General features: G+C 40.8%; 1 protein-coding gene and 1 long non-coding RNA gene across 5 annotated transcripts in view; one reads left to right on the forward strand and one right to left on the reverse strand.

Annotated features, from left to right (window-relative positions):
• Positions 1 to 27,775, reverse strand: part of Pid1 (phosphotyrosine interaction domain containing 1) — a 219,568-nt gene that overhangs the window by 160,524 nt on the left and 31,269 nt on the right. Inside the window, exons 1-2 of one of the 4 annotated variants that reach the window (XM_087567334.1) lie at positions 14,703 to 14,792; positions 14,049 to 14,139 (exon numbers count right to left, since the gene is read on the reverse strand). The gene's annotated coding sequence lies outside the window, so the exon portion shown is untranslated. 4 annotated transcript variants of the gene reach the window in all.
• On the forward strand, positions 14,845 to 17,927 carry LOC148003811 (uncharacterized). The gene is made up of 3 exons (XR_015629200.1): positions 14,845 to 15,042; positions 16,595 to 16,739; positions 16,849 to 17,927. It is a non-coding gene; the product is annotated as an uncharacterized LOC148003811 (long non-coding RNA).

The raw sequence follows: 27,775 nt of genomic DNA on the forward strand, positions 1-27,775 counted from the left end.
GGTATAACTGCATTGTTTTGTAAATAAACTTGATATCTGGCCTTAGTGGGTAGAAGGGAGAGGGGAAATTGAGGCTTGAATAATGATTTCTAAGAGAGACGAGAGACCGTGTGCCCCTCAAAGGCTCTACTTAGTTATAGACAACAGTGCCAAACCAGAATAAGGATGGATGTTGCCCATCTCTCAAGATTTGAAGGCCACATCTGAGAAAACGACGTATGATATGAAATCTCCTGATCTTTGGGTGCTTGCTGACATTTAAAGAAAACATTCTACAAGCACTGTATCAGTCAAGTGAAATGCATGGTAAGGCAAGTGTGGCCTGCTGGTCAGTCAGTATGTGCCCTACCCCTGACAGTGTCTAAGGAAGAGATGCTAGCTGATCCCTAAAATCTATTTTCCTCCTTTCTGGGAACAAAGATGAATTGCATTTCCCCACCATCTGAAGTTAGGCATGAACCAATGACCGAGTTCTAGACAACAGAATAAAAACATAAAGAAATTGTGCTAGGCGTGGTAGTACACAGTATTGTGCTTGGAAGGTGAAGGAAAGAAAATGAAGACTTCAGGGAGAGCTTCAGATCTACAATTTTGTGGCCAACCTGGGCTACATGAGAGCCTATGTTCAAAGAACAATAGCAAAGAATGACATTTCTATTGGGAACAAAGATTTTTAAAATGTTAAGGAAATATCAGTACCAGCAAGAAAAATGTTGTTTTGCTTATGCTTGGATTCACTCATGGGACCACAGGGTTGGGGGTAGGGACCATCATGAAAGGGAGAACTAATCAGTCACCTAATCACCACATAGAAGAAAGCCACTGCCTAAGAATCCAGCTCTGGATTGTGACTTAAAAAGTTAGCATTTAAGGATTGGAAATGTTACATTTTATATGGTTTTTTTTCTTTTCTTTTTTCGGAGCTGGGGACCGAACCCAGGGCCTTGCATTTGCTAGGCAAGCGCTCTATACATTTTATATGTTATGTTAGGTTTTAGAGCCTATTAACCACAGCGATAGATAGATTAGATAGATAGATAGATAGATAGATAGATAGATAGATAGATAGATAGATAGATAGATAGATAGATAGATGGATGGATGGATGGATGGATGGATGGATGGATGGATGGATGGATGGATGGATGATGGATGGATGGATGGAATGGATGGATGGATGGGCGGGCAGGCAGGCGGATAAATAGGCAGCATGCCTGGAGTTTGAGACAGCATCTTTTATCACCTTGAAGCTTTCTTTACTTCCAGAGAAAGTGGAAGGCTTCTTACTTCATTTCTCCTAAAGAAATGTGTCTTTTCTACTGACTGGAGTAGATCCCTGTGCCTGCTTAGTTATATCGGCTTGCTGTATGCCAATTACTTAGCAGTTGAAGTCTCACTGAGAATGTTCATAAGATGCTCAAGTTCAGACCGGTGAAAAAGCTGTCAGAAAATATCCCTACATGAGAAAAGGAATGAACATTCTGAAAAGCAACCCACATAACTATCAGCTTCAAACTCACAAGGTGTCTCCCCACCAAAAATGGTGATGACAATTTTGCATTGACATGCATCCTCTATTTTTACTTCCTGCCCTTCTTTCTACTTCCAGTGTCCTCCACAAATGTTTGGAATCAGAATGGAAATATCGAACTTAGGAAAAACTGGTGAGAATATGGCAATGTATATAAGAGGGTCACCCTAGAGAAAAAGAAATACACTGGGTAGGAGACATCACAGCACTTTGTTCAATCCCCTTTGCTGTACAAATACATATAAAGTTCAAAGAGGGCAACTTTTTTATTTCCCTTTCCTTTAGGTGACAATATTTGGTTGAGAAAATGACTGAATACTGTGCATCAGATATAATATAGAAGCCACCAGTGAACTGTGGAATCGGGGAATGGATCCATCCCTCCAGACACACTTGGGTATCTGTTCCCAGCAGCAGTCCCCTCCAGGGGAGACACCTGAAAGCTGAGCAGAGGATTGGTAGAAACAGTTAAGGAGGGTTAATTACTTTTTCTATTTGCTTCACCCAATAGGATTTAATTAAGTCTACTTTAATTAAAATTTAATCAAGCTTTCTGTGGCTGTATCGAGCCACTGCTGAAAAAAAATCACATTAACCAGTGTTTTCTAAAATCCCTTTTCAAATAAAACGGTCTTATAATGAAAAAAGAAATTATTTCTCGTGGTAATGTACTATACTCTCCTAAAAGTGGAAGGAGAAGATTGAAGCAGAGCAACATGATTACAGAAAAGAAAAATGTCCCGAGAAATCTGTGAAGAAATACTGGAGGCTGGCTTGAGAGAGAGAAGTCAACTACAAATCAGAAAGCTGAGCAGCAAAGAGTTGCTTAACATTGACAGCAATGTTTCCCACAAGCTGCTGAGAAACGAAAGCTCTGTGTCATCCTCTGTCAATCTTCCTCTACCTTCGCCCATCTATGGACAGATATTGTGGCAGGGACATGGGTCTGACTGACTGCACAGGTGATCTTTCCAAATGCTAAATCTTCAGGTGTCTGTGGCGTGTGAAAAAAAGTAGTTACTTATAGGTCTGTGATTTTCTTGAACAGCGTAAGCAAGATTTGAGAGTTGGTTGACCATGTCTATTACTGGTGTGAACATAAATTGTACGAGGCTTAGACATGTTCTCATAAGCTATTGGGAGGTGCATTATTCTCCGTCCCAAAGTCAAAGCAATTTGACATGCAGAGGGCAACTCCTCCCATATCTCCCCATAGAATATGATTCCTGGGCTTTGCGGAACCATTTGGATGACAGATGATCTTACCTGCTTGAGGGTGTTCCGCATGAAGGAAGTTATCAGGAAAACAACTTTTCCAGCAAAAAGCAGCATAATACAGCTTTATGCATATCTTACCAATGGAGCTTGGAGAAAAATGTTGGATACAATCTGCAATTTTGCCCCGGTGTCAAGGCTGTGTGTACGATGGACAAATGCTCTACCACTGAACTGCATCTCCAGCTCTTCAGTGAATTTTGATGAATTGGAATTTTATTCTAAATTGGTGAGTTTCTTCCTGAATTGGTGTTTGGACATAATGCTGTTGACTTCTCAACAAGTGAGACTCTTAGCAGATCTCAAACTCATTCTTCTGGAATAAATTTTAATTTTTGAATTTCACAAATAAAGAATGCATTAGACTGGTTTACTATGTAACAAATCCAGACCCACTGGGTTTCTTTTTAAGCTGGGTCTGTATTATAATCTCTTATCATTGGAATTTGGGCTTTAGGAACACAGGGCAGAAAAATGAAGAAATGCACAGTTGAAGCCACTACCTATGTGATTTCTTTTTATGTTGTAATACTGTGCTCCTGAGTTGTGTTAAAGAGAGAATTGCCTCTGTGCCCTTAGGTTAAGAGTCTAAAAGTTCCTTCAAGAGAAATTTATAATTCCCTTTCAAAGTACAACTTTTTGAAGTTCACTTGAAAATGAAGCAATATTCTACCACCGACAGAGGGATACAGCATTAAAACACTGCAAGATTTTTTTCTTTTTCTCCTCCCATCAAAATAAAATTATCCCAGAATCCCATACACCAGAAAGAGTAAAATCTATAAGAATTTCTCCAAGGAATAGGTCCAAGCCCGAGGTAAATCTCTGTGTTCGACTTGGGGCCAAAGAGGTGGTCTAATGACCAGGGGCATTCTCCAATGTTCTAGTTCATGTTGCTATTTTTCACAATGTTATCTATGTAAAACTACCAGTAGGAATAAGACAGAAAGATAAACTGAAGCTCCCTTCCCACTCCTGGTGTCCTCAAAGGTTTTGTTGGGTCTAGGAGTCGCTGCTGCCTTCTGAATGTCTGCACCACAAGGTGAAGAAGTAATAACCATCTGGAAACTCTGTTGAGTGTTTTACAAGGTTCTTCATTTACTCACTGCCTGACCAGATGAGAGATAACATTACTCTGTCTAACAAAAGAGGAAACTAACTGTCCTTATCACAAAGCACAGCAAGGCAAATGTAAAAGAGAATCAGAGGGAAAGACTTCTACCCCCATCCCTATCCTGTGTATGTGCCCTTCCCCACCACAAAATTCACATCCACCTAAACTCATCCCAGGACCTTGAGCTCCTGAACTCATTCTTGAAACTCCCAGTCCAAATATGATCCCCTTTGTAGCCAGCAATAAAGAATGATGATGCCCCGAGACAGGAATACTGATATTCACCATGGTTCATTAAATGCTACAACATGAGCAAAGAAGAGCGAGCATACCCAAGTTACAGAGTAGGTTAACTCCAACCTGGGTTTCATGACTGAACCAACTTGGAAATAGTGAGCAGGTAAATTGACCCTATTAAGTCTTTATAATTCACAGATCAAAAGCAAACTTCCAAAGTATCTGAGGAGATCATGAGCCCAGCATACTGGGGCACCCCTAAACCTTCCTTCCATGCCTGATCAGCCATACAGTCATAACCCTATTCAACTCCAACAGGATCTCTGGTTGTTTTGAGTGACATTTCTCTCAAGGAATACATCTATCCACACCATCCATCTGATTTAAGCACTGGATTTTTTTCAATTAGGGAAATTGAATTCAGAGTATCGGCGCCAAACACAGAGGCAAAACACTAAGCCCAGAAAGGCAGAGGAAGTGTTGAGTCAGCCTCCAGGCCCATTGCAAGAATAACATTCTGTTCACAATGCTTCCCCCAATCAGCTTCTCAGTAACATGCTGACCACATAGTCTAGTCTACGGCAGCTCATTCTCCAAATCTTTACTAGCCACAAACTCCTGTCTCTCTCCAGGGTAAACATTACATGTTCATTCTAATCTCTATCCTTAACATGATAAATACATGCTGCTAAACTAGGTCGAGACAGACATATAGAAGCTTAGTCAATTAAAAATGTAACATATACCATGCACTTTGTTGCTTTCCTTAAGCCAGCCAAGAACTGTCACTAAAAGAGAATCATGACAATAAATTAATTGTTAAATACCATAATTATATCGACAATTTTAAATTCTTCTTATCACTTCAGTATCTACTTGGTCACAGTGGGGAAAAAGGGAGTCAAGGCTGGGGAGATGACTTAGTGGATAAAGCACTTGCTTCACGAGTATGACCAGTGATTGGATCCTTAACACCCATATAAGAGGCATCTATAGCATCGACCTGAAATCCCAGGGCCTTGGTGGTAGAGAAATACAATCGAGTGAGCAGTGTCAGGGTGGGAGAGTCAGATTTCCACTATTGTATCTTACAATCTGCTCATGTCTCATTTCTGTCGCTGTGACAAATACCATAACCAAAAGTAACTCAAGGAAGGAAAACATTTCATTTGCTTTCAATTCCAGGTTGCTGCCCAGCATTCGAAGGCAGTCAAGGCAGTAGCTCAAATAGATAGTCACATCACATCAATGGTTAAAAGCACCCGTGTTGCCTGCTTGCTACTCCACATAGTGCTTCCTTTTATCCAGGAGCTTACTTCACACCAAAGAAGCATAGCAGGAATCACAGGATGTCAGTCAACGGGTGATGAACAGGCTTACTGAATGTTCAAGACTACCAGCCTAAGGAGTAGTGCCACCCACAGTGGGCTGGGCTCTCCTCTATCAATTAATAAAGACGTTTCCCACAGGTCATTTTGATCTAGTCAATTCCACTGAAACTCTCTTCTCATGTGATTCTAGGTTGTGACAAGTTGAGAGTTAAAGCTAACTAGAACATAGTCCTTAAATCAAAGGAAGCAACACATCTTTTAGCATGTCTACAGCAAGCTTACACTTTCTCTCTTTGACTATTTATTGGGCCTTGCTTGTCTTTTCCATAGCAGCTGTAAAATCATATATTAATAAAATAGATGGTTAGCTTGTCAAATGTTTTGCAGTGTGTTTTTCCTATTGTATCATTTGTATTTCAGTAATGTTCAGTATAATTCCATTTTTAAAAGTTTTAAATGCTTATTCAGTTAAATGTAGTAGAACCAGAAGGCTCCTGTCTCCATTTAGTTTTTGTTCTGTTCAACCATTTATTAATTGGGAAGAGTCTGACTATGTAGTCCTAACTGTCCTTGAACCTACTATCCAGTTCAGGCTGTTCTTGAATTTAGGATCCTCCTACCTCCAACTACCCTGGTCTGGGATTAAAAGCAAGCATTACAGTACGTGGCTATAATATGAAAATTCTTGACCATGAGCAAAGTCTGGGCCTCACAGCTACTTTTGGACCTTCCTTGTAGATACCTGAGTGCTGACTGATGTCTCACTGTGGTGTTCTCAGGAAAACCCTGTATATAGACAGGACTGAGCTTAAACTCAAAGCCTCATGGTGCAGATATGATGAGATACACATTACATTATAAAGCCCAAGTGTGTACATAGACTCGGCAGTAGAAATTATACTGTGAAGCCAGAAAACAATAGATATAAATATATATAATAGGTCTCCAATCAATGTGCTGGCCATTTGCCAATGTGCTAAAATTCAATCACTGACATGGTCAGACATCTGGAGCACCATTCTGTTATGTTTTCTAAGTGATGCAAACGCCTTTTACCATAGACTCACTGAGGCGCCTGAATTATCTCTGCTGAACCTGGCTTGGAGATCACTGAGTGCCAGTAAGAAAACAGCAGAGTTCCTATGGAACAAGATGGCTTTCTCGGCGAGTGACCTACCTCATTTCAGTCTTGACAGCTGGGCATGTGGGTTTAAGAAAAACCTTATAATCATAATTGCAGGCTCCCAAACTAACTAGCGAAACAAACTAGGAGGATAGCTTTTAACAATGGCTAGTGGCAAATAAGATCCCTGCAGGGATGTTCCCTCAACAGGTTGAGCAGTGGTATCATGGGTGGACACATGTAAGGAGCAGACACTCGCCTAAGGTTTCTTTTCAGAGACCCTAGTAGACCGTGTCAGTCTGTGTGCCTGGCACCATATCACTAACCACATTGCTGGAGACCATTGAGTGCTTTTGTCTTTGCCTCCCAAAATGATGATGAGAGGGGCAACAGAGATAGTGGCCAAAGAAAAGTTAACATAATACCCCATGATGGCCAGCATCCAGATGACTGCATGTATTGCAGGAAAGATGAGAAAATTGATGAAAGAGCTGGAGATATGACTAAGTGTGTAAAAGTGCTTAGCCATAAAGCATGGGGCCAAAGAGGTCAGGAGATAACCTTGAGTATTGTTTATCACTTTTCCAGCTTGTATAAGGCAGGGTCTCTTCGTTGGAGTGTAACCCAAGCCAGCGGCCCCCAGCCCTTTCTGAGCCTTCTCTCATGGCCTCCCATCTCTCTGTAAGGCATTTGCACTACTGCACCAGGACTTCATGAGGATTCAGGGGATTCAAACCCAGGTCATCAGGCTTGTGTGGCCAAAGCTTTGCCTCCTGAGTCATCTGGCCTATTCTGCTGATATTTCCTAAACTGTCTTCTCACAGAACCTAGCACACCATGCTTTGTCAGATGAGGAAACTGTTGTGCGAAAGTCAAAGCCACAAAGGACGTTCTCACTGTCATTTCCCTTTAACCTTCCCCAGAAAGGGAACCTTCAAGCTCTCTCATTTAAAACAAAAAATGTTTTCAAGGAGGGAAGATTTTTAAAAACACACAAAACTGTGTAGGTTTTTTTGTTTGTTTTGTCTTGTCTTTACTTAGAACTCTCTATTAGAATATAACTTGAGCAGACACTGTAGATCTCAAGAAAACTTGGATTTTTTCATACGTTTTATATATGTGTGTGTGTGTGTGTGTGTGTGTGTGTATTCCCATAGGCTACTCAAAAAGTATTTATCACAGGCTGGCCTCATGGCAATCCTCCCGTCTCAGCCTCCTAAGTGCTGGGATTACAGGTGTACACCAACACAGTAACCTAGATTTAGCTTTTAAATAGATAAATGAGGAGACCAGGTAGGTAACTAGGCCTGGGTTTAGCAATTTGGCCTTCAGAGGGCCCTGGGTTCAATCATAGCACTTAAAAACAGAAAAGGCTAAGGCAACCACTGCACGATAGGTTAGTCCTGGACTTTATATCACACACTGTGGGAAAGGCTGGCTACAAATGTCCTTTCCTTTCCATCAGCCTCTTGGCTGAAGCAGCCAATTAAGGATGGCACTGATTTCTTCCAGGACCAAGAGGCAGTCTAGACCAAAGCCAGGGACAACTTTGCAGGACGCACTGCCAACAGTAATGTAGCGTGAGCCACACAAACAGTAATATGGCATCAAAAGATCCAGCAGAATGGATGTGTGCACGAGGTAAGCACCAAATTTAATTTATTTTATGCTGATGAGGTTTGGGAGTCTTTGAAGACACAAAGCTCAGCTGTTGAAGATTTGCTTTGTTTGTTTTGCTGTAATTAATGATAGCGCCTTGCTGGAGAGAGAACAGCATCAAGTAAATACACTTGGAAATAATCCATTCTTTGGCCCTGACTCTGAAGTGAATGAGATTTGTTAATCTCTCTGGGGTCAGAGAATTAGAGGAGTGGGAGGAAGAAAGAGCTCCATCTGGAGATAGGGTAGAAGCTAATGAATACACAAGTCCCCTCTCAAGAAGGTCATGGTTAGTATATGGTTGGCAGCTGTTGAGAGGAGCTACGATGGCATATCTTAACCCACAAGACCTCCAAAAGCTTAATTTAAAGATACCAAACAGAAGACTCCTAAGCCACATCCAAGCTGCACACATACTGACTCATTTAGACCTCGTTTATTCAGATCTTTGCAATAGCGTCCTATCACCATCAGAAAATCTGCTCAGCTAGAGCTACAGAGATGCCCAAGCTATAAAGAGTTCCTATTGCAGAGAGGACTAGAGCTCAACTACTGGCATCCACATGAAGAGTTCTGCAGCGGCCTAGAAGCCCAGCTCCATGGGATCTGATACCTCTGACTTCTGAAGGGACCTGCACTCATGTGTATACCCCCATACACAGACACACACAGAGAAGCACATAATTAAAAATAATTTTTGAAAGAAAGTCTGCTCATCACAGCACTATAAAGTCATTGTGAGCATGGTCCCTGTTCTCATACAAGAGCATTGTCCCTTCTTATCATGGATCTCCCAGGTCCATGAAACTAGCCTGTTCTCGAAGCCTGTCTTCCTTTTTCTCAAAGCTCTTTTGTATGCTATTTGCTCTTCTAAGGATGCCCTACAAGATCCATACTCACTGCAAACAACTGCAGCTCACCACTACTGTACACCCCCAAATCTACCATCCTACAACAGCTCTTTGTTTTCATTAAATGGCGATTTCATTTAAATACTAACTCATTTTCAGTGGTCCAAAGAGGAGGGCTGAAACAGAGGCTAGAGTATAGCAGGTGCTGGTAGTAAACAGTATATGAATAAGGTCAAAGACCATGACATAGATTTTTATAGATAATTTTATAAAATTCTTGCACTTGAACAAAAAATCCACATTTGTTTCCTAAGAAAATAAGTACATAGGGATAGATAGATAGATAGATAGATAGATAGATAGATAGATATAGACAGACAGACAGATATGTGATAGAGAGGTAGACACATGGATAGAAATAGTAGACACATACCTCAATAGATACTTAAATAGGTGTATGCATGAATAATAGATGAGATAGATGTATGGATGGTTAGACAGATAGACAGATGATAGATGGAAGATAGATAGATAGATAGATAGATAGATAGATAGATAGATAGATAGATGTGTGGGTAGAAATATAGAAGATACATAGGTTAATAGATACTTAAATAGGTATGTAGATGAGTATATAGATCAGATAGCTGTATGGATGGTTAGATAAACAGATGATAGATAGATAGATAGATAGATAGATAGATAGATAGATAGATAGACAGACAGAGAGACAGATGGTAGATAGATAGGTAGATAGATAGATAGATAGATAGATAGATAGATAATTGACAGATGATAGATAAATCATAAGCAGACATGAGTGCCATAACTAACAGACATATGATGGAGGATGATAATAAACGTGTGGTGTGTATGCAGTCTGCAGCAATCTATACAAAACTGTCGTTAAACTCTGTGACGCCAAAAACCATTCTATACAGAGAAACTGAGGCACAGGACCTGGTGCCTTTTGTATCAATTAGCCATGAGAGAGTCTCAGACCTAAGAACCCTTGGGGATTCCTTGACTCACAAACACCATTTTTTTTCCTCACAGAAGGATAAGTCATGGAGAGCTAGAGGTTGTCTCCAACTCCACACAGGTTGACCACCAAAACACCAACAGACCCTGCTCTCCAGTGAACCAACAAGCAATGCAGTTGAAAGGCAGCACCAAGAAATGTTTGGTGGTGGGAGTCCAATGCCAGGAGGTGGGAGTGGTCAGGGCTCAGCTGGGAAAAGAAGGAGTGGCTTCAGAGCTCAGTGGGCTCCATTCCATTGACAGAGGTGTTTTCTAAGGCCACAGATGTATTAGCGTTGTGTGTGTTTAAACAGCATGCTCTCACATACCAATCAGAACTCTACCACCCATTAGTGCAAATTAATGAGGTGCTATTATAGGTTTGTATTCCCCTTGGCATAAAATTAAAACCAAATAAATAAAACAGTAATTGGAAAACTCAATAAGGAAGCCATTTAGATTAAAACTGTCAATGTTTTCACCAGAGGTTTATTTGCTAGAATTTGATTGGGTAGCTGACTTGATTTTTTTTTTAAGCTAAAGAAAAAAAAAACAGCAAAAAACTATGTTCCAACTACTGCAGAATGTCAGTTGATTGCTTCTAATACAAAATAGTTTCAAACAATATCCCCAACTCCCTTCCACTGAATTAACTGCTCAGCTTTTGGCGTGTTCTTAACATTGCTACGAAACGGTATCACATGCATCTATCCTAATTCATCTTTCACCCCTCTTAGAGAACTCCCATCTCAGTTTGCATATTTTATCCAGTGAACAACTCATTCTAATTTGTCCAGGACTTTCCAACCCAAGGAATAGAAGAATTTATATCCTGAAAGCTCCCTGAAGTTCCAAACAAAGTGACACCTGGTCGTTTCATTTTGAGCCACTTAAAGTTGTACGTTAAGCCTATGTAGAGTCAGCTGCCTTGAGCGCTCATGCATAGCTTCTGTATACATTCTGTCCCTCTAGGGACAATTACTTGAGTATGAGCCATGAAAGTTTCCAGCACTCGGCACCATTGCATCTATTCAGCCTGGTCCTGAGATTTCACTCATCCAGAATTCTACTCTTTCCAATAAATATCACACACACACACACACACACACACACACACACACACACACACACACACACACACTTCACATATGAGTGTCTAAAATGAGCTGCTAACTTCCATTCCATTTCATTCACAGTTTTTATTTTTATGTGATTACTCTTACTGATAACATTTTTGGAAATCAAATACACAGAATACATTTTAATTGGCTCCTTTTCTCAGCTCGTATCATTAGCATTCTTACATTACCAGGGGTTTTCATGATTAACTCAATGGCTATGTAGGCTGTGGTGGTTTATTTCATGGATTACATCAGCTAAGTTACAGGGTACCCAGGTACCTGGTCAAGGAGAATATTTGCATAGATCTGCAAGGTTGTTTCCGAGTGGCATTAAACTGGAACTGGTAAGCTAAATAAAGTCGCTTTCTCTCCCAGTGTGGATCACAGTCATTCAGTATGTTGAAAGTCTTGCTAAAATTCAAGCTTGATAAGAAATACTCGTTCTTTCTACCTAACATCTTCAAGAGAATACCTGAAGTCAGAACTCACTGGAACCCAAAGTATCAGCTCTCCTGAGCCTGTGGGTCTCCTACACTACCATATCAACCAAGTCCAGACAGCCTGCTTCTCTCCCTTCTCCCTCCTGCTCCCCCCTCCACACCCCACCCTATCCATCCACACCAGTTATGTTTCTGTACAGAATCCCCCAGGCACATGATCCTGTAGTTTTGTTTTTGTTTTTGTTTTTTTTTTTTTTTGAGTCACTTCTCTGAGGACTTTTAAGTGGCTTCCAGCTTCTCACCACTATAGCTACTGCCACAGTGAACGTTTTCTTATACGTCAATCTTGTTGTCCTTTCAATAAGACCTTCAGGACACATTCCCAGGAATGGAATTGCTGCATCTAAGGGTGTGGAAATTCCATGAACCTTATAACTGTTGACAAATTGCTTTTCCAAAGAGACAGGACATATCTCATAGTCACTACATCAAGGGCCTTATAACTTTCTATCATTGGTCGAAAGAATTTTTCTAAATTATTCATTTTGAAGCATGTAAAGTGAAACTTAGTTAATATTTTAATCTCCATATCTTTTATTATTGATTAGCTCAAATTTTGAAGTAGATTCAGTCATAGTATTCTGATGTTTATTATGCCCCTTGTGGATTTATCAACGTGGTGTTACATGTGTGTCAACTAAAATACACGACAAAATTTAACCCTTTGGTAATCATGCCAGGTGTAAATGCCTCCTCTGGTTTGTTCTACTGTTTGCTTTGTGCTGCGTTATTATTCATCTATTGGTACTCTAATAAATCTTCTGTATAGAAACCTCTCACTTGTTCCTTTGTGGTATTTTAATATAAATATGAAAAAAACACAAAACCTCAGGGCAAGGCAGCTGTGGAATCTGAAGATAGAAATTTAAAGCGTCCCACTGGGCTGTATCCTCATCTGCTAAGGGGCCCCAATAGCAGGTTTGAGGACCTTAACTATCTCATCTGTAAGATGGGGGCAGGGAGCTATTATGAAACTGGATGAAAAAATACTTCCAAAGCTCAACAATGCAACTCCCTCTGTGAGGACAAGAGCCCACGGTGACAGCCATTCTCCCATTCAGCTCATGTCTGTCCCCAGAAATAAAATAACTTGAAATTAATTTTAGTATTTGGTATGTCAGATGAAATTTTTTTTCTGGAAAATATTGCCCACTTACTTAAAGATTTTCCCTTTTGGTTTTGATTCATGCATTGTTTACTTAAACCTTATTAAACTTTCTTTTTTAAGATTTATTTTTATGCCATGTGTGTGTTTTGCCTATATGCACCTCTGTGTACATGCATACATGCATGCAGTGACTACAGAGCCCAGAATAGGGCGCCAAGGTGCCTTGGAGCTGTAGTTAGGAGATGGCTGAGTTGCCATGGGGTAGTGGGAATCAAACCTGGGTCCTCTGTAAACACAACAAGAGCTCTTAATCTCTGAGTCAATTCCTCAGCTCTTCATTCACAAACACAGACCAGCGTTATCTGTAGGTCATTAAATGGGCAAAATGAAAAGTCGAGTAACATTAAGTAAAACAGGCAGCCCAGCTGACATATAAGATACATTTTATATTAGAATTGTCAGTAATCTAGAGAGGATTTAAGTACACAGAAGCATGTGTCGACATAATATATAAATAACTGACAACGGCACACCATTTCATAGAAAACTTAATCATCCCTGAGTATTGGTACCCACTGGTGTTTATGGTACCAATTCCCACGGTACATCAGCTAGTTCAGCCCTGTCACTTACACAGCAATGTCACTTCCCATGTAGGTCTGTGGCCTGCTCAAAAGGTAAGAACTTTCCCTGGACTTTTTTTTTCCTGTTTTAAGAATTAGTTTAACAGTTGCTTTTAGAAGTATAGAATTTCCCCTCCAAAAATTTTATTACTGATTTCTGAATGATCATACATAAATCAAGGGATATATGGTTGAACCTAAAAGTTACCAGAACAATCTAGTTTGGATGGCCAAGAGGACTTGCTGTCACATACCCTGGCAGAACTCAGCACAGCATGACACCTCCCAAATCCATGTGACGCCACCCAAGTTGCTAGGCCTCTGAGCTCCTGGGATGTTTCCCATTAACACATCTGAGGTCTGTACCCTTCCAGCTTGGCCATGTTCATTCCATCGGAGCTCTGTCCAAAGTGTCCTGGCAGACAGCTCACCAACACCCAAATGTATGAGGAAACCAGAGCTGAAAAGGCCTCTCAGCACTGCAAGTTCCCCAGGCTCCTCCGATGTTTCTCATAAAACTTGCCAAGAATCAAATCAAATCCAAAATAAACTCACATGCTTCTGAGGTTGGGACCATTTCAGGGGGAATGGATGGTGTTGTGTTTGTGGTTTATATAACGGTAGAACTCGAGGAGGCCAGCGGTCCCTGTAAGAATCGTTTCGTTCTACTGTCACTACAATGGCATTAAAATGGTGATGCAGAAGAAAGAATTCATAACACATACATTTTACTTCTAATGGTGCCACATTTTCCTAATTGTAAGAGCACCATCTCCAGATTAGAATTTAGAATTTGGTGCTTTGGGCAGATAAATATAAAGCAACTAACAGATATGTGCAAAATTTTAAAAACATACAAAATGAAAGGCTACTTAGAAATGTGTATGTTTTATAAGAAACAAGAGCTCTACCCATTGATGATGTCTATGAAACATACCACAAGCAGCACGGCACAATAAACATACAGATACAGTAAAAAGCGCCCATACTTAAGCAGTAACCAAAAGCTCTCTAATTGAACTTAAGACCCATTCAACAAGAGGCAGACCGTGCTTGTTCCTGGAAACCTAGCTAACTACTCCGTGCTAGCAAAATTATGCTTCCTGGAGGAGGATCTATGGTCACTAGTTTACTAACGCAGTATAATTCCTAACAACAATCTGCATACATGTGGCCCTAGACACACAGAAAAAAAAATGTAGCACTCACCCCTCATCCAGAAAATATCCCTTTGCAACAGATAGAGACCACTACAGGAAATCACATCAATCACAACACAGAGCTGTGGAGCCCGGTCCCAGTGGATACAAAACACCCCATGCTGAAAGTTCAGGAAACGTTGCAAAAGAGGAGGCAGAACGACGGTAAGAGCCAAAGGACCCAAAGGTTTGCTGTGAGACTGTGCCTCCAGCTAACGACAGAAGCTAACGCCTTAGAGTCTCATCAGCAGAACCACCCAAACATGAGCTGAACAAAGCGGACTCCAGGGAACATATGGATTTGCAAGGAGAAAGTCCTGTGAGGCCACAACCCTACACAAAGAACACAGGTAACTGAGGATAGGTGGGAACAGGAGAGATTGTCCTTTTTCAGGGAACAGCACACCAACTGGGTATCTAGTACCAATGGTCAGCCCTGAAAATATACATACTAGTAACATTATACTGATTGATCAAGTTATATTTAGGAATATGTATGTATATGTATATATATGTAATGGATTATATTTAGGAATATATATATTTAGGAATATGTATATATGTATATAAACATATATGCATGCAATAATGATTAGTGAAAAAAGTTTGAAGGAGAGTTGGGAAGGAGTATGTGTAAGGGTTTGGAGGGAGAAAAGGGAAGGGAGGAACATTGTAATTAAATTATAATTTTTTAAAAAATAAGCTCCATTATCCTGCTGCCTCTCTTCTACCTCTATTAGAATCCTGGACCATACAGACAGGAGCTTTGTCCTCTGAGAGGCTCCATCCAGCAGCTGATTCAGATAAATACTGACACCCACAGCCAAACAGTGGATGCAGCTTGGGAACTCTTATGGAAGAATAGGAGGAAGGGTTGTGGACCCCAAAGGGGATAGGAATTCCACAGGAAGACCAACAGAATCAACTAATCTGGATCCTTAGGGCTCTCCCCACCAACCAAAGAACACACACAGCTGGACCCAGGTCTCCCACATCATATGTAGCCGATGTAGAGCATGACCTTCATGTGGGTCCTGAATAACTGGAGTAGGGGCTGTCCCCAAAGCTGTGGAACATGTTCTACTAACTGGACTGCCTTGTCTGGCCTTAAGAGGAAGAGGAATTACCTGGCCTAGCAGAGACTTGAAGTGCCAGGTTGGGTGGAGGGGAATACCCAGGGGCCCCCCACCCAGTCAGAGGAGAAAGGTAGCGGGAGTGGGGGAAAGATTGTAGGAGGAGGGCTGACCGGGAAAGGGGGCAGTGAGTGGGATGTAAAGTGAATAAGTAGAGTCAACCATCCATTCCCACTTTCCTTAGCCTTCCCCTTCAGAGACTAGTGGTGCTCTGAAAGCTTGGTAGGGTTGGGATATAATTCTAGCCAATAGGATGCAAAGTGAACAAAAGGGTGTAGGGGGAAGGAGATGGTTCAGCAACTATAATGCATGCCAGGCTAGCAAGAGGCCCAGAATTCTGATACCCAGAACCCACTTAAATGCTGGGTGGGTATACAGCTAGTCTGTAATTCCCACCTCAGAAAGGGGGAGCTCGTAGCAAGCTGCCTAGAGAGACTAGCTGCATCTGCAAATTCTGGGTTTGAGATACTGTCTGAAGGAGCAAGATGAAAGGGTTAGATTCCTGGTACCCAATTCCGGCTTCCAGACACACTTGCACCAATGGGTGTGTGCATCTCTCCCATATGCACACATATGCACTCCTGTGAACACATGTACCCATGTGGACACACATCCACAATATACCAACACCACATACACATGAAAAGAAGGGGAGAGAACAGTATAATGTGAATAGAATTGTACTGGGGATACCAGCCAAATCCCTAATTTCCCTTATAAAAATCTTATTTTTTTCCTCCTTCCTTGAACATAAACTTCTCACTGGAAGTGCTGCAGCTTTCTCTCGCAAGTGCATGAGGATGAAAGTCAACATAAAGATCTGACAACATCAAAACGCAGAGCATGTCTTCAGTTCCGAGGCCATGTCCAAGAAGCTAACAGCTGGGGACCAGCAACTGCTCATCTCTACACCTGTGGGTATTTTGTTGTTGTTGTCTTTTCCTTTCAACTTATAGTCTCTGATATACTAAAGCATTTATATATTTTAATATGTGTCCTATTCACTATTCTTCTTTTTTCCAGGAGTCACCTATACATATTTGGTTTGTTTTTTAAATTGTCTTGTTTACCTTTGTTAATTTTCAAGACACTACGCTGCGGAGGTGGCTGTGTGGGTAAGATAATTACTGCCAAGCCAGACAGTCTGAGTTCAATCTTTAGGACTCATATAGCAGAAGGAGAGAACTGACTCCTGCAAGTTGTCTCTGACTTCAACTTACATGCTGTGGCATGAATCTGCCTACAGTCTCACATTTGCACATGCATGCATATACACAAATGCACACAAATACACACACAAACATATGCACACATACACAAACACACATACACAAACAACATGTCTTACGGTTTCTATTGCTGTGATAAAACATCATAAACAGAAAGCAACTTAGGGAAGAAAAGACTTGTCTTAGAATTCTAGGTAATACTTTAATCACTAAAGGAGGCAGGGCCGGAACCTAGAGGTAGGAATTCAAGCAGAGGCCATGCTCCTCACGGCTTACCTTGCATTCATATACAACTCAAGACCACCTGCCTAGGGTTGCCACCACCCACATTGAGCTGGACCCTCCCACATCAATTCATCAGTCAATAGAATGCTGGACAGTCTTGTCTACAGGCCAATCTTATGAAGCCATTTTCTCGGTTGAGAGTCTTTCTTCCCAAATGACTCGAGCTTGTGCCAAGTTGACATGAAACTACACAAGGTGTAATAAAAAAATTAATATAGAGGTTTGAATTCCTATTTGGTTTAACCACTGCTTGAAGGGTTTTATGAGGTGAACTCATATTTATTTTGGAATTGTTAATCCACAATGGGAAGGACCTGCAGCTAATCAACCCAAGACCTAAAGTCACAGAGAGTCACGTCAATCAGTTGATTTAGAACAATCCAACAGCTCACAATTCATATTTAGAGCACTTTTATGTTAAGAGAATTACATTTTTAAGTTGAAAATATAATCACAAAAACTAAATTTTCCTTTTCTACTTAATGTATGTATATACATACATATAGATCTTGAAAATATGTAAGTTGTAGTTTTAAAGCATGTTGAGAAACTACAGATTAAAAGATAATATATTCAAAGTTTTAAGGACCTTCGGGTGTATCTGAGTATGTTTTCTGCTCTAAAACTGTTTCTCAGTGGATATATTCTTTATTGTAAAGGTATGGGAAATCTACGAGCATCCAAAACACACATAAAAAGATAATTTCACACTCTTAATACTTAAACACATGCCTGTTAAAACAATGCACTAGCTGCTTAAGCAAAGATTTATCTATTAAAACCATGTTGTAGTTGCTTTCCTGAAATGACCTTAGAGACTCTCTACTTCCTTCTCCACAGGAAAGGCGACTACTAGTGTGTGAATGCCAATCACAGAACTATTATGAGAATAAGCAAACTGGGAGTTGGGAAGCTTGTAAAACATTCAGCTCTCCATGGGCAGAGACCAGATCCCTTGAAAGTCTTTAGCATTACTTAATACGAGAAACATACCTTATCTCAAAGAAACAGCAGCCCCTGGCTTGGAACAGTGTGGAGTCTGTTGAAATGCAAGAAAGTTATGGTTTCTTGAGCCTGTCTCAGTGACATTCAGGATGGCCTAGTGCTACCACTAAATTAATTTGTGTTTAGCAAAAGATTACCATTTGTAGTAGGGGCTGAGCCACAATGTATAAGGAAATGAACGAATCCATAAACAGCCAGCAAGGAAATCCATGCTTTGCTCTGGAACCACACGATTTCTCCAAGAAGTGTTACATGTCAGTCTGCATTTGAGGTAACCTAGAAGCCACATGGCTCCCATGGCTTCACTCTGAACTGCAGACTTCGAAACTGTCCATTAGGCACATTCACACCCCAACTTAAAAAGTGACTGGATGTTTTACATTGTTTGAAACAACTGGGGTCATCTGAGTATGATCAATAAGTTCCTATATAATTTCCACTCAATCAACAGTGAAGACCACCCAGATGTGGACTATCCATGGACTTGCAAGTAGGTATCACTTGTATACTACTAGTCTCTTTTATGCCACTTACTGATGGAGCAACATTTCACCTTTAGTTTTCCGAGGTGTGATCCCGTCTATGACCCATGTACCCTACAATGTGATGTTCATATTTTCCAATCAGAACTTGGCATAAAGCAGTCATTTTAGTCAATACCTTGACTCAAGTGATCTATTAAATTTTATTTGGCTCTTTAATTTACACATATGGTATGTATTAATATTTTTATGAACATACAAAGCATGCTGGGAGAAAGCTCTGCCTTAGACATCATAAAGCCAAACAACTGTTGATATTTTTCCTAACATTTGAGTTCACTACTTATACACTGCCTTAATTGTGATGCTCAACTTTGACCTGGGAATTAATAATAATCTAAAACCAAAAAAAAAAATCATCTCTAACACACTTCCAGGAAGAGTTCAGATGCATCCGTGGATAAATTAAAATAAAATAAAATAAAAATGGATTTGAAACTGTGAGTTGATGCCAAAAGTGTGTCCCACATTGTACTATGTATGGCATTGAAAGGGTTGGGGAGGGAGAGGAAGAAGAGGGAGGAAAGAATAGGAGGAGACAAGAAGGGATAAAAGAATGAAAAGAGATGGGGAAGGGAAACAGGAAAGGAAAGAGGAAGGAAAGCAGGGAGGGGTGGAAGCACAAAGGGAGGGAGGGAGGGGGGGAGGGAGGGAGGGAGGGAGGGAGGGAGGGAGGGAGGGAGGGAGAGCTGGAGGTGGGGAGCTACAGCAATGAGTTTTGGCCGGTAAGGCAGATAGCTCTAGGGTTTGAAGTGCAGCAACTCCTCAGTCTGCCCTGTGCTTGGCAATGTGAACCTTTCTTGGCCTTCACTGCACGTTCAGATTAAACACCACTCATATCCAAAAAAAACCATGTTTATTCCTTTTACAATTGGAAGTTTTTCTGTGGATAACTTCTATGAGCCCCTTTGGTATAACGTGCCCTTAAGTTATCTGGTTTGTCAGCACTACGACTCCACTGTTTGTTTCAAAGCCCGGGCCCTAGTGGGATCTGAATCAATGAGAGAAATGTATTTCTGCCTTTGAGGCTTTTGTAATATTTGCTTGTAATGTTTTGCTGAGTTATTGGGATTAAAAAAGTATCTTATTTTCTGTTTTTTTGAATCAGATCAGAATCCACCTTTCAAAACCAGCACAATTTAATTTATAAAGAAGCATGTTCCACATACTCATCATATTTATGGAGTGTATATATTTGTATATTGGGTATGAGTGGAAACTTATTACATATGACATGTTTCTTTTGTTTCTATTTCTCTCATGAATCAATGTATTTATTAAACTGAAAAGTGTCCCCAGCACCTCTTCATAAAAATACCATGGAAGTCATTGGCCTTTTTTTACCTGCTGTCATAGTTAATACTCTCAACTAGATAGGATCTAGGACTGCCTAGGAGAAAAGACCCAAGGCAGGGAACATATAGTTTAATTTAGGTGGAGAAACCCACCGCAAGTGTGGGCAGATCATTCCATGGACTCAGTAAATAAGAAAAGGCATGACCACAACATTCATTTCTCCCTACTTCGTGACTGTAAGGATCTTGTAACCAGCTCCCTCAGACCTTTGCTACCTTATCTTTCCTTTCACTATAGAATATATATATATATACATATATATATATATATATATATATATATGGCTTCAAATAGTGAGCCAAAGTAAATAAATCTTTCCTTAAATTACACACACACACACACACACACACACACACACACACACACACACACACACGCAGAAGCCAGAGATCAATCTCAGTGTCAATTCCTTAGCAGCCATCTACCTTTGGGTTTGATTCAGGGTCTTTCATTGGCCTGGATCTGGCCAGGTAGATGAGGCTAGCTTGTCAGTGAGCCCCAAGGATCTACCTTTCTCCATCCTGGGATGGGCCGTCACCAACATGTGCCACCATGCCAGGCAGACTCTTTTAGTCAGGTTCTGGAGCTCCAACTCAAGATAATGCTTTCATGATAAGCATGTTGCTGACTTATTTCTGCAGCCCCATTTAACCTTCTTAACAATCATGGAAGCTTTGTGTGGAGAGTATCAGCCACGTCAGGTAATCTTATTCATGGCAGAAGACAAAGCAGTAACAAGGCAGAACAAAATGCTTGCACCCCTGTCCACCTCTTTCCTCATGGAAACTGGATCAGAAGGCCCAGAGGTGAGCTTCCACTAGTAGCCAGTACACCAGTGAAGCCAGCCCACAAATAGGCAAGGTCTGTTTCAAGTGCAGCACACACCTCTAACTCATTGACCTCTAACTCAATGACCTCAGAACCGAGCTCTCCCCTTGGCTTATGGGAGAGCCACTCATGCCCCAAATTGGCCTTCTTTTGTAATTTTCACAGTCAAATGGTCCCATTCTCCTGGAAGAAGATTCCTTTTTGTGGGATATACTCACCCTGGGAATAAGTCATCACTTGAGTATGTCTTATCTCCCATCACACTGATTATGTCATGGAGAAGCCACTTGCTTAATACCTTCCAGGAAAATTACACATGACTTATATATGCTTTCTAGATCTTCAAAGAAAATATAAATCCAATTTTATAGATAAAGACAGTAGAGATCAGACACTCTGAGACACTTGCCTAGGGCTAGCTCCCTGCCTGAGAAGTAGAGACATAAATAACTTCAACATTGTGTGGCTTTGGGACCACATGGAGTTTTATGGTAAAGAAGAAGTCTTACAACTACATTGGCACTCCCAAACCTTGGTAAGACTCCCACATGATATATTTCATAATATCTATATCCACCATTGCATCCTTATATTCTAGACATAGAATGTCATTTACAGAATTCACCTCCCACATCTCTTCTTCTCCTTCTTTGTCTTAGGGCATTTGAACTGCTATTTAAAAAATGTCATAGTCTAGTTAATTTAAAAAGAACACTGACCAGACAGATGGCTCAGTGATTAAGAGCACTGGTTGCTCTTCCAGAGGCCCTGGGTTCAATTCCAGCACCCACATGATGGTTCACAACTGTCTGTCACTCTAGGGCCAGAAGATATAGTGCCTTCTTCTGATTTCTGCAGATACCAGGCATACACATGGTGCACAAACATATATACAGATGAAACAGTTGAATACACAAAATAAATAAAATTTTAAATAGAAAGGGAAAAATCACCCATATTTACCCTTGCCTAGTTCACTCCCAAGATCAAGGCACTAGCAATTCTGCTACTTGATGAGGGCTACATCCTCTGAACTGGAGAAATGTTATATGTTCTCATGGCAGAAGGAAGGTCAGGGTAGCTGAACATATGTGAAGCCATCATCCCACTCAGGAGAAGAGTATTTACAATTCAGTCACCAACTAACACCATCTCATGGGCCTTCAAGTTTAACTATTGAACCTGGAACAAATACATGCAAATGTTGCACTCCTCACTCCTGTATATAGATGGCTATCAGAAAGAGGTCATCAATTGATGTCATCCAACTTTATCTGCATTCCATCAAAACATACAAATTTGCATGTATCTTCTACACAAATATGTGTGGTCATGTGCCATTCACACAAACAGGAAATTGCTATAAGTATGAGTTATATGAATTTATGTGGGAACTGTTTTATTGCAAGCTAAAGCAACAAAAAATTGTTCTGAAATGAAATTGGAGGTTCTCAAGTCAGTTTCTCATAACCACAGAAATAGGCTGGTGTTTCATTTCTTCCTAAAGTTGAACCCATTCAGTTGATACATGCCAAGGCCCTTACTATCAGAGAGGGCACAAGGGGAAGGCAATGGGTTTCTTCATAAATTACCAGCCCTTTGCTTGATATTTTTAAATAAAATTTTAAAAATAAAACACAATGGTTAATATGTGTGTTATTATTCATATTATTAAAGTAGGAATATCTGTTGGATGTTCCGTTTAATAATAATCTTACCTCATAATTTGAGTTATTCTGATTAGATTAGTTTTTAGTTGTCCAAAGCAGAATGGGAGATTTTACATATATAGGGAGACTGCAAGAATGAAAATTACATAAAATGTTCTAACAAGGACCCTTCAGAGAGTCAAGGCTGACAGGCATGTGGCAAGGCCTTAGAGACCCTGAGTAAATGCAGATAGAAAGAGAGGTTCTTCCTTTCTTCTCCCCTGACATACGGGCAGCATGGAGTCAAGAAAGCTGGCCCCACCCCTCCAAAGGCCACCACACTACTATCCTCAGCTGATGGCTTCTGGTGTGGATGCAGGTGGGGAAAGATGGAAGGCCACTAGGAATTTGACCATGCCCCAGTGAATATATAGATAACACGGAATAGATTTTTCCCTTTCTATTTTCTTATGTGTGTGTGGGGGGGGCGGGGGGTTATGTGGATGCAGATATGGGAAGACTGGGAGGTGAAAGTGATTAGGGTACATGATGTGAGATTCCAAAATTTTTAAAAAATAAAATTAGAGTCAAATAAATGACTTTTTAAAGAAAGAAATAGAGAGTCTTCAAGTCCAAGTACCTAAAAGTAACCAGGGCACTGAATCTGGGGACGAAACTATATCATAAGGAAATGGCCACATGCATCTAGTTTTTCTAAAAGAATACTTTCTGTAAGTCAGTCAGTTATACATATTGATAGTTACAATGAAGTATGTTATGTAGTTGACAAAGTTCCCTAAGAAGCACCTCCCTTGAAAGGCAATGGCTTGGATGGGAAACAATCACAAAATAATGGTGAATATCTAATAAATAAGACGATACTCAGCCAAAGTCTACAGATGCTATGGGATTGATCTGCACCGTGGTCAGAGCAGTCAGAGCTTCGAGGACACAAAAGTAACTTCAAAAGAGGAAGAGGGAGAAAAGACAACTGGGGCAGAACATGAATCAAGGCAGAGCATAGAGCAAGGCCTAAGACCTTGATGCTGCTGAAATAAACCACAGGAAACTGCTTGGACTTTGGGAGGTAGGTCCATGGGAATTGAACACCTGGCTGCTAGAGTGTGAAGTTGGGCCTTGGGCTTGAAACAGAATGAAATGGAAGTCAAGGCCTTCTGTGAATGTGAGACAGACAGACTGAATATAAACAAATTCCAAAAGAGTCAGGAGCAGGGCACAGCAGGGCACAGGCTGACTCAGATATTGTCTGTCCTTTGTCACCTTCCCCTCTGTTACAGCTCCGACTCCCATCTGAGAATGTTCTTTGCTTTGAAGGAGTCACATGATTGCGATGATTTGGGTGATATAGGATAATCTGATTTCAAACATCATCATCCTAATTGCACATGCAAAGTTCCTTTTGCCGAGTAATGTTACCAAAAAAAAAAAAAAAGGCAGAATCATAGACTGCCCCTCACAGACACCCTCATCCCAATACCTGATGTCTGATAATTAATTATATGGTGATACAAGGGCAGGATTGGATTTGTGTATGGAATTGTGATTGCTGATCATCTGATTTTAAAGTGGAGTGATCATCCAACCTCATCTAGGAGGGCCTGTATTAGCTGGTTTTGCATAGTTGTGTCCGAATATCTAAGAAAATCCATTCTGAGGAGGAGAGCTCTAACTTCGCTCACGGTCCATGGTCACCTGGTCCTATGCACTTGAGCAGAAGCTCATGGTGGAAATGAATGAAGGAGAAATAGAGAGAAAGGAGAGATAAAGGGGAGGAGGTGAAGAAGGGGAGAAAGACAGAGAGAGAGAGAGAGATTACCTCATGAGGAACAAGCTATGTCCCAGGATTTAGCCTTTCCCAATTGATCTTCCCTTTCCAACTATATCCAATCTCTTAAGTTTCCAGAACCTCCAAAATAATACCATGTGCTAGGAACCAAGCTTCTACACCCAAAGCTCTGGGTGTGCACTTCACACTCAGTTCACACCGGAGCCCTGTGTAACCACAGGAGTCTCTCACGTGTCAAACGGGGAGGAAGAACACTCAGCACAGACTGATACCACATGAGATAATCCTGGCTGCCCCTGAACACAGCAGGGCACCTCCAAGCTGCTAGCAGCTGGACAAGGCAAAGAGATTTATCCTGCTTGTGAGCCCCCAGAAGAAACTCCAAGCTACAGACACTTACGTCTAGTGAGACCCATTCTAGATTTCTATCTGACCCACCCATGTAACACCTCTGTAATATTTTAATCCACTGTACTTTCAATAATTTATTACACCAAGCAACAACAACTATGCATAATATTCTTAAATGTCAGGGACTGGAGAGAGGGGAAGACAATGATAGAAATTTGGATGGGAACAGGTAAGAGTTGATTGGATAAAAAGCCAAGAGAACCACATCAGGAAGCTGACAGTTTCTGGTCATCATGCTACACCAAGAGATCTATCCTGAAAGACTATTGCTAGCGTAGCAGAAGAAGTATTTGAGGCACCTAGCATGGGTGCTCATAATAAACCCTCAACAAAATACCGATCTTTACTCCTACATCACTGACGATGATAAGTCCAATTTCCCTTGTATCCTGGAAGTTCAGCTTGTCAAGGCCACCATGCCAGTTGGAACACATTCATCTATCACTATTATTCACAGCTTCCTTTGGTCCAGACTCCTCTCTACTCTCTTCGCCTCTCTTCCCATCTCTGTCATCTCTTTTACAATACAGTTTTTTTTTCTTGAATCCCTCCCCACCCAAGCCACCTCGGTGCTCATCTGGACACAGGAAGTGGGAGGAGCTTTCAGAAGGAGTGACTTCCTCCCCTGAGAAGGAAGAAATTAAAATCAAGATTGGAGAAATCAGGGCAAACCTTACCCAGGCAGAACAGGGGAGCTGCCCAGAAAGCTGTGGTCCTGAAACTGGCCCTCAAGGAAACAAAACTGGGAGCCTACACCTCAGTCAGTGAACCAAGTCATTAGGAGGTTGCTTCCAGGACAATAGAAGGATGCTAAAGGAGACAAGAACAGCCAGATCCCATATGTTCACATGGGTTTCCATTTTGAATTTGAAGGTTTATCTTCACTGTAGCAGAAGCAAGCACCTTCAGCTACAAAGGCTGACACGAAGTCATAAAATAGCCACAGGGCACAGGAGATAACATTTTCTCCTACGTCACAGAATCTGACACGTGCCTCACTGTCACTGTCACGAAGAATTTTCAGTACTTATTAAAGGAGTGAAATCTTGCAGAGCTACACTTTGAAGTGTGGAGGGATTGAATCCAGGGCATCGCACATGCTGAGAAGTGTTCTGCCATGGAGGCCTAGTCGAGCCCGTGTTTCTTTGAGATAGAGTATCACTGTACAACTCAAGCTGGCCTTAAACTCATTATGTACCTCATAATGGCTTCAAATTCACAGTCTCCTTGTGACTTTGAGTGTAAAAGAAAAAAAAATTTTCACAGAACCACCTCTACTCATTCTTACATTCTTTTAAGTGTGATCTCTAAAAGCATTATGGCATTGTTCCCTAGATAACACGTGGGATTTATGAGAGGGGAAGAGAGGGAGACAGAGACAGAGAGAGCAGTCAGCTATCTGTAAACACTTTGCAATAGAAAGCATATGTGAAAAAAGTCAAAACAGAGCTACTCCTGTTTGTGACTATGTGGTATAAGAAAGAAGGCTGAAGGACATAGGTTCAAGGAAAGCCAAGGAAGGACAAACTATGCCCATTCTAAACAGGAAGTCTGCTTAAAACTGAAAGCTACCCTAGAAGGAGCATATGATTGACATTTCTGAAATATATAGTTTCCTTTCCCCTCTATCCACACATTATACACACACACACACATACACACACACATACACACACACACACACACATACACACACACACACACACACACACACACACACACACACTCACCCACACATGCACATGAGCATGTACCTTTCTTACAAATGCCTGACAAGCCTTCAATTATTGAAATGGGCTGTGGGAAGGAAGTCTGAGGAATTACTAATACTGGAGTTAATTTATATCGACACTGTAACTCATTCATACTGACGTGCGCACAATGAAATCAATTGTTCCTTTTTAATCAATGTCCTTCCTTTATTCTCCCCTGCTAAATTGAATCTGCATGAAGGGAATGATGGGGCTGCCTTAAAACTCACTGGTAACTTTGAAGGTTACTCTCAATTTTTTTTTTGGCTTTTATATTGCCATATGGTCACTTTAAAATGTAATTTAGGGACCTTCTTCCTCTCCACTTCATACATGTTTAAAACATCATGCCCTCCTTTTTAATTGGTGGTGGTTAAGAAAACAAAATACCTTAGAGGTAAAGTAGAGCCCTCAATTCTCATGAATGAAACCTTAAAAGCTATCGTTCATCATCCAATAAAGCTTTTAAGATAGGAAGGGAGAGCTTCAACCAGTAGGAAGGGATCTCCATTGAAGCAGTAACTGCTTTTAAAAGCATCCAACTGCACAGATGCCATTTCTTTTATTTAAAATGCCAAACCACATCTCTACTCAGTTGATCTTGGAAAGCTTCAAAAACCACAAGCCAGAGCCCAAAGATAAAAGATCAGTTGAATTTATTACTTACACAACAAGATAAACATTCCAAAGAAAAGAAGCTGTAAATATTTGTTTACAAAAGCAATAAAGTTTAATGTTTACTCGCCTTGATCAAGGTAGCTTTAGATATTCATCTAAAGGGGAGCCCGAATAAGCCCACAAATAAATGGGTAAGATGGGAGCTTATCTATAAGCACATGAACTTTGGCTTCACTTCTTGCATAACTTTAAAAGAAACAAACAATCCCATGGCCTTACCGGAGCTACATAGACAGGGATAGGAGATGACAGGCTGGTTTGAAATCTTAGGTAGTAGCACTGCGGACTTATGGCATCAAACTTAGTACTGACTGACAAGCACCAAAAATCCTGGAACCATGACAAAACTTGACAGTGGCCAAGTTCCTCCTTACTGTAAAACAACAGTGATGACAGTGCAGACCTGAGA

The sequence above is a fragment of the Rattus norvegicus genome, chromosome 9 (genome assembly GCF_021556685.1).
Source record: "Rattus norvegicus strain SHRSP/BbbUtx chromosome 9, alternate assembly SHRSP_T2T, whole genome shotgun sequence".
Classification (NCBI taxonomy): Eukaryota; Metazoa; Chordata; class Mammalia; order Rodentia; family Muridae; genus Rattus; species Rattus norvegicus.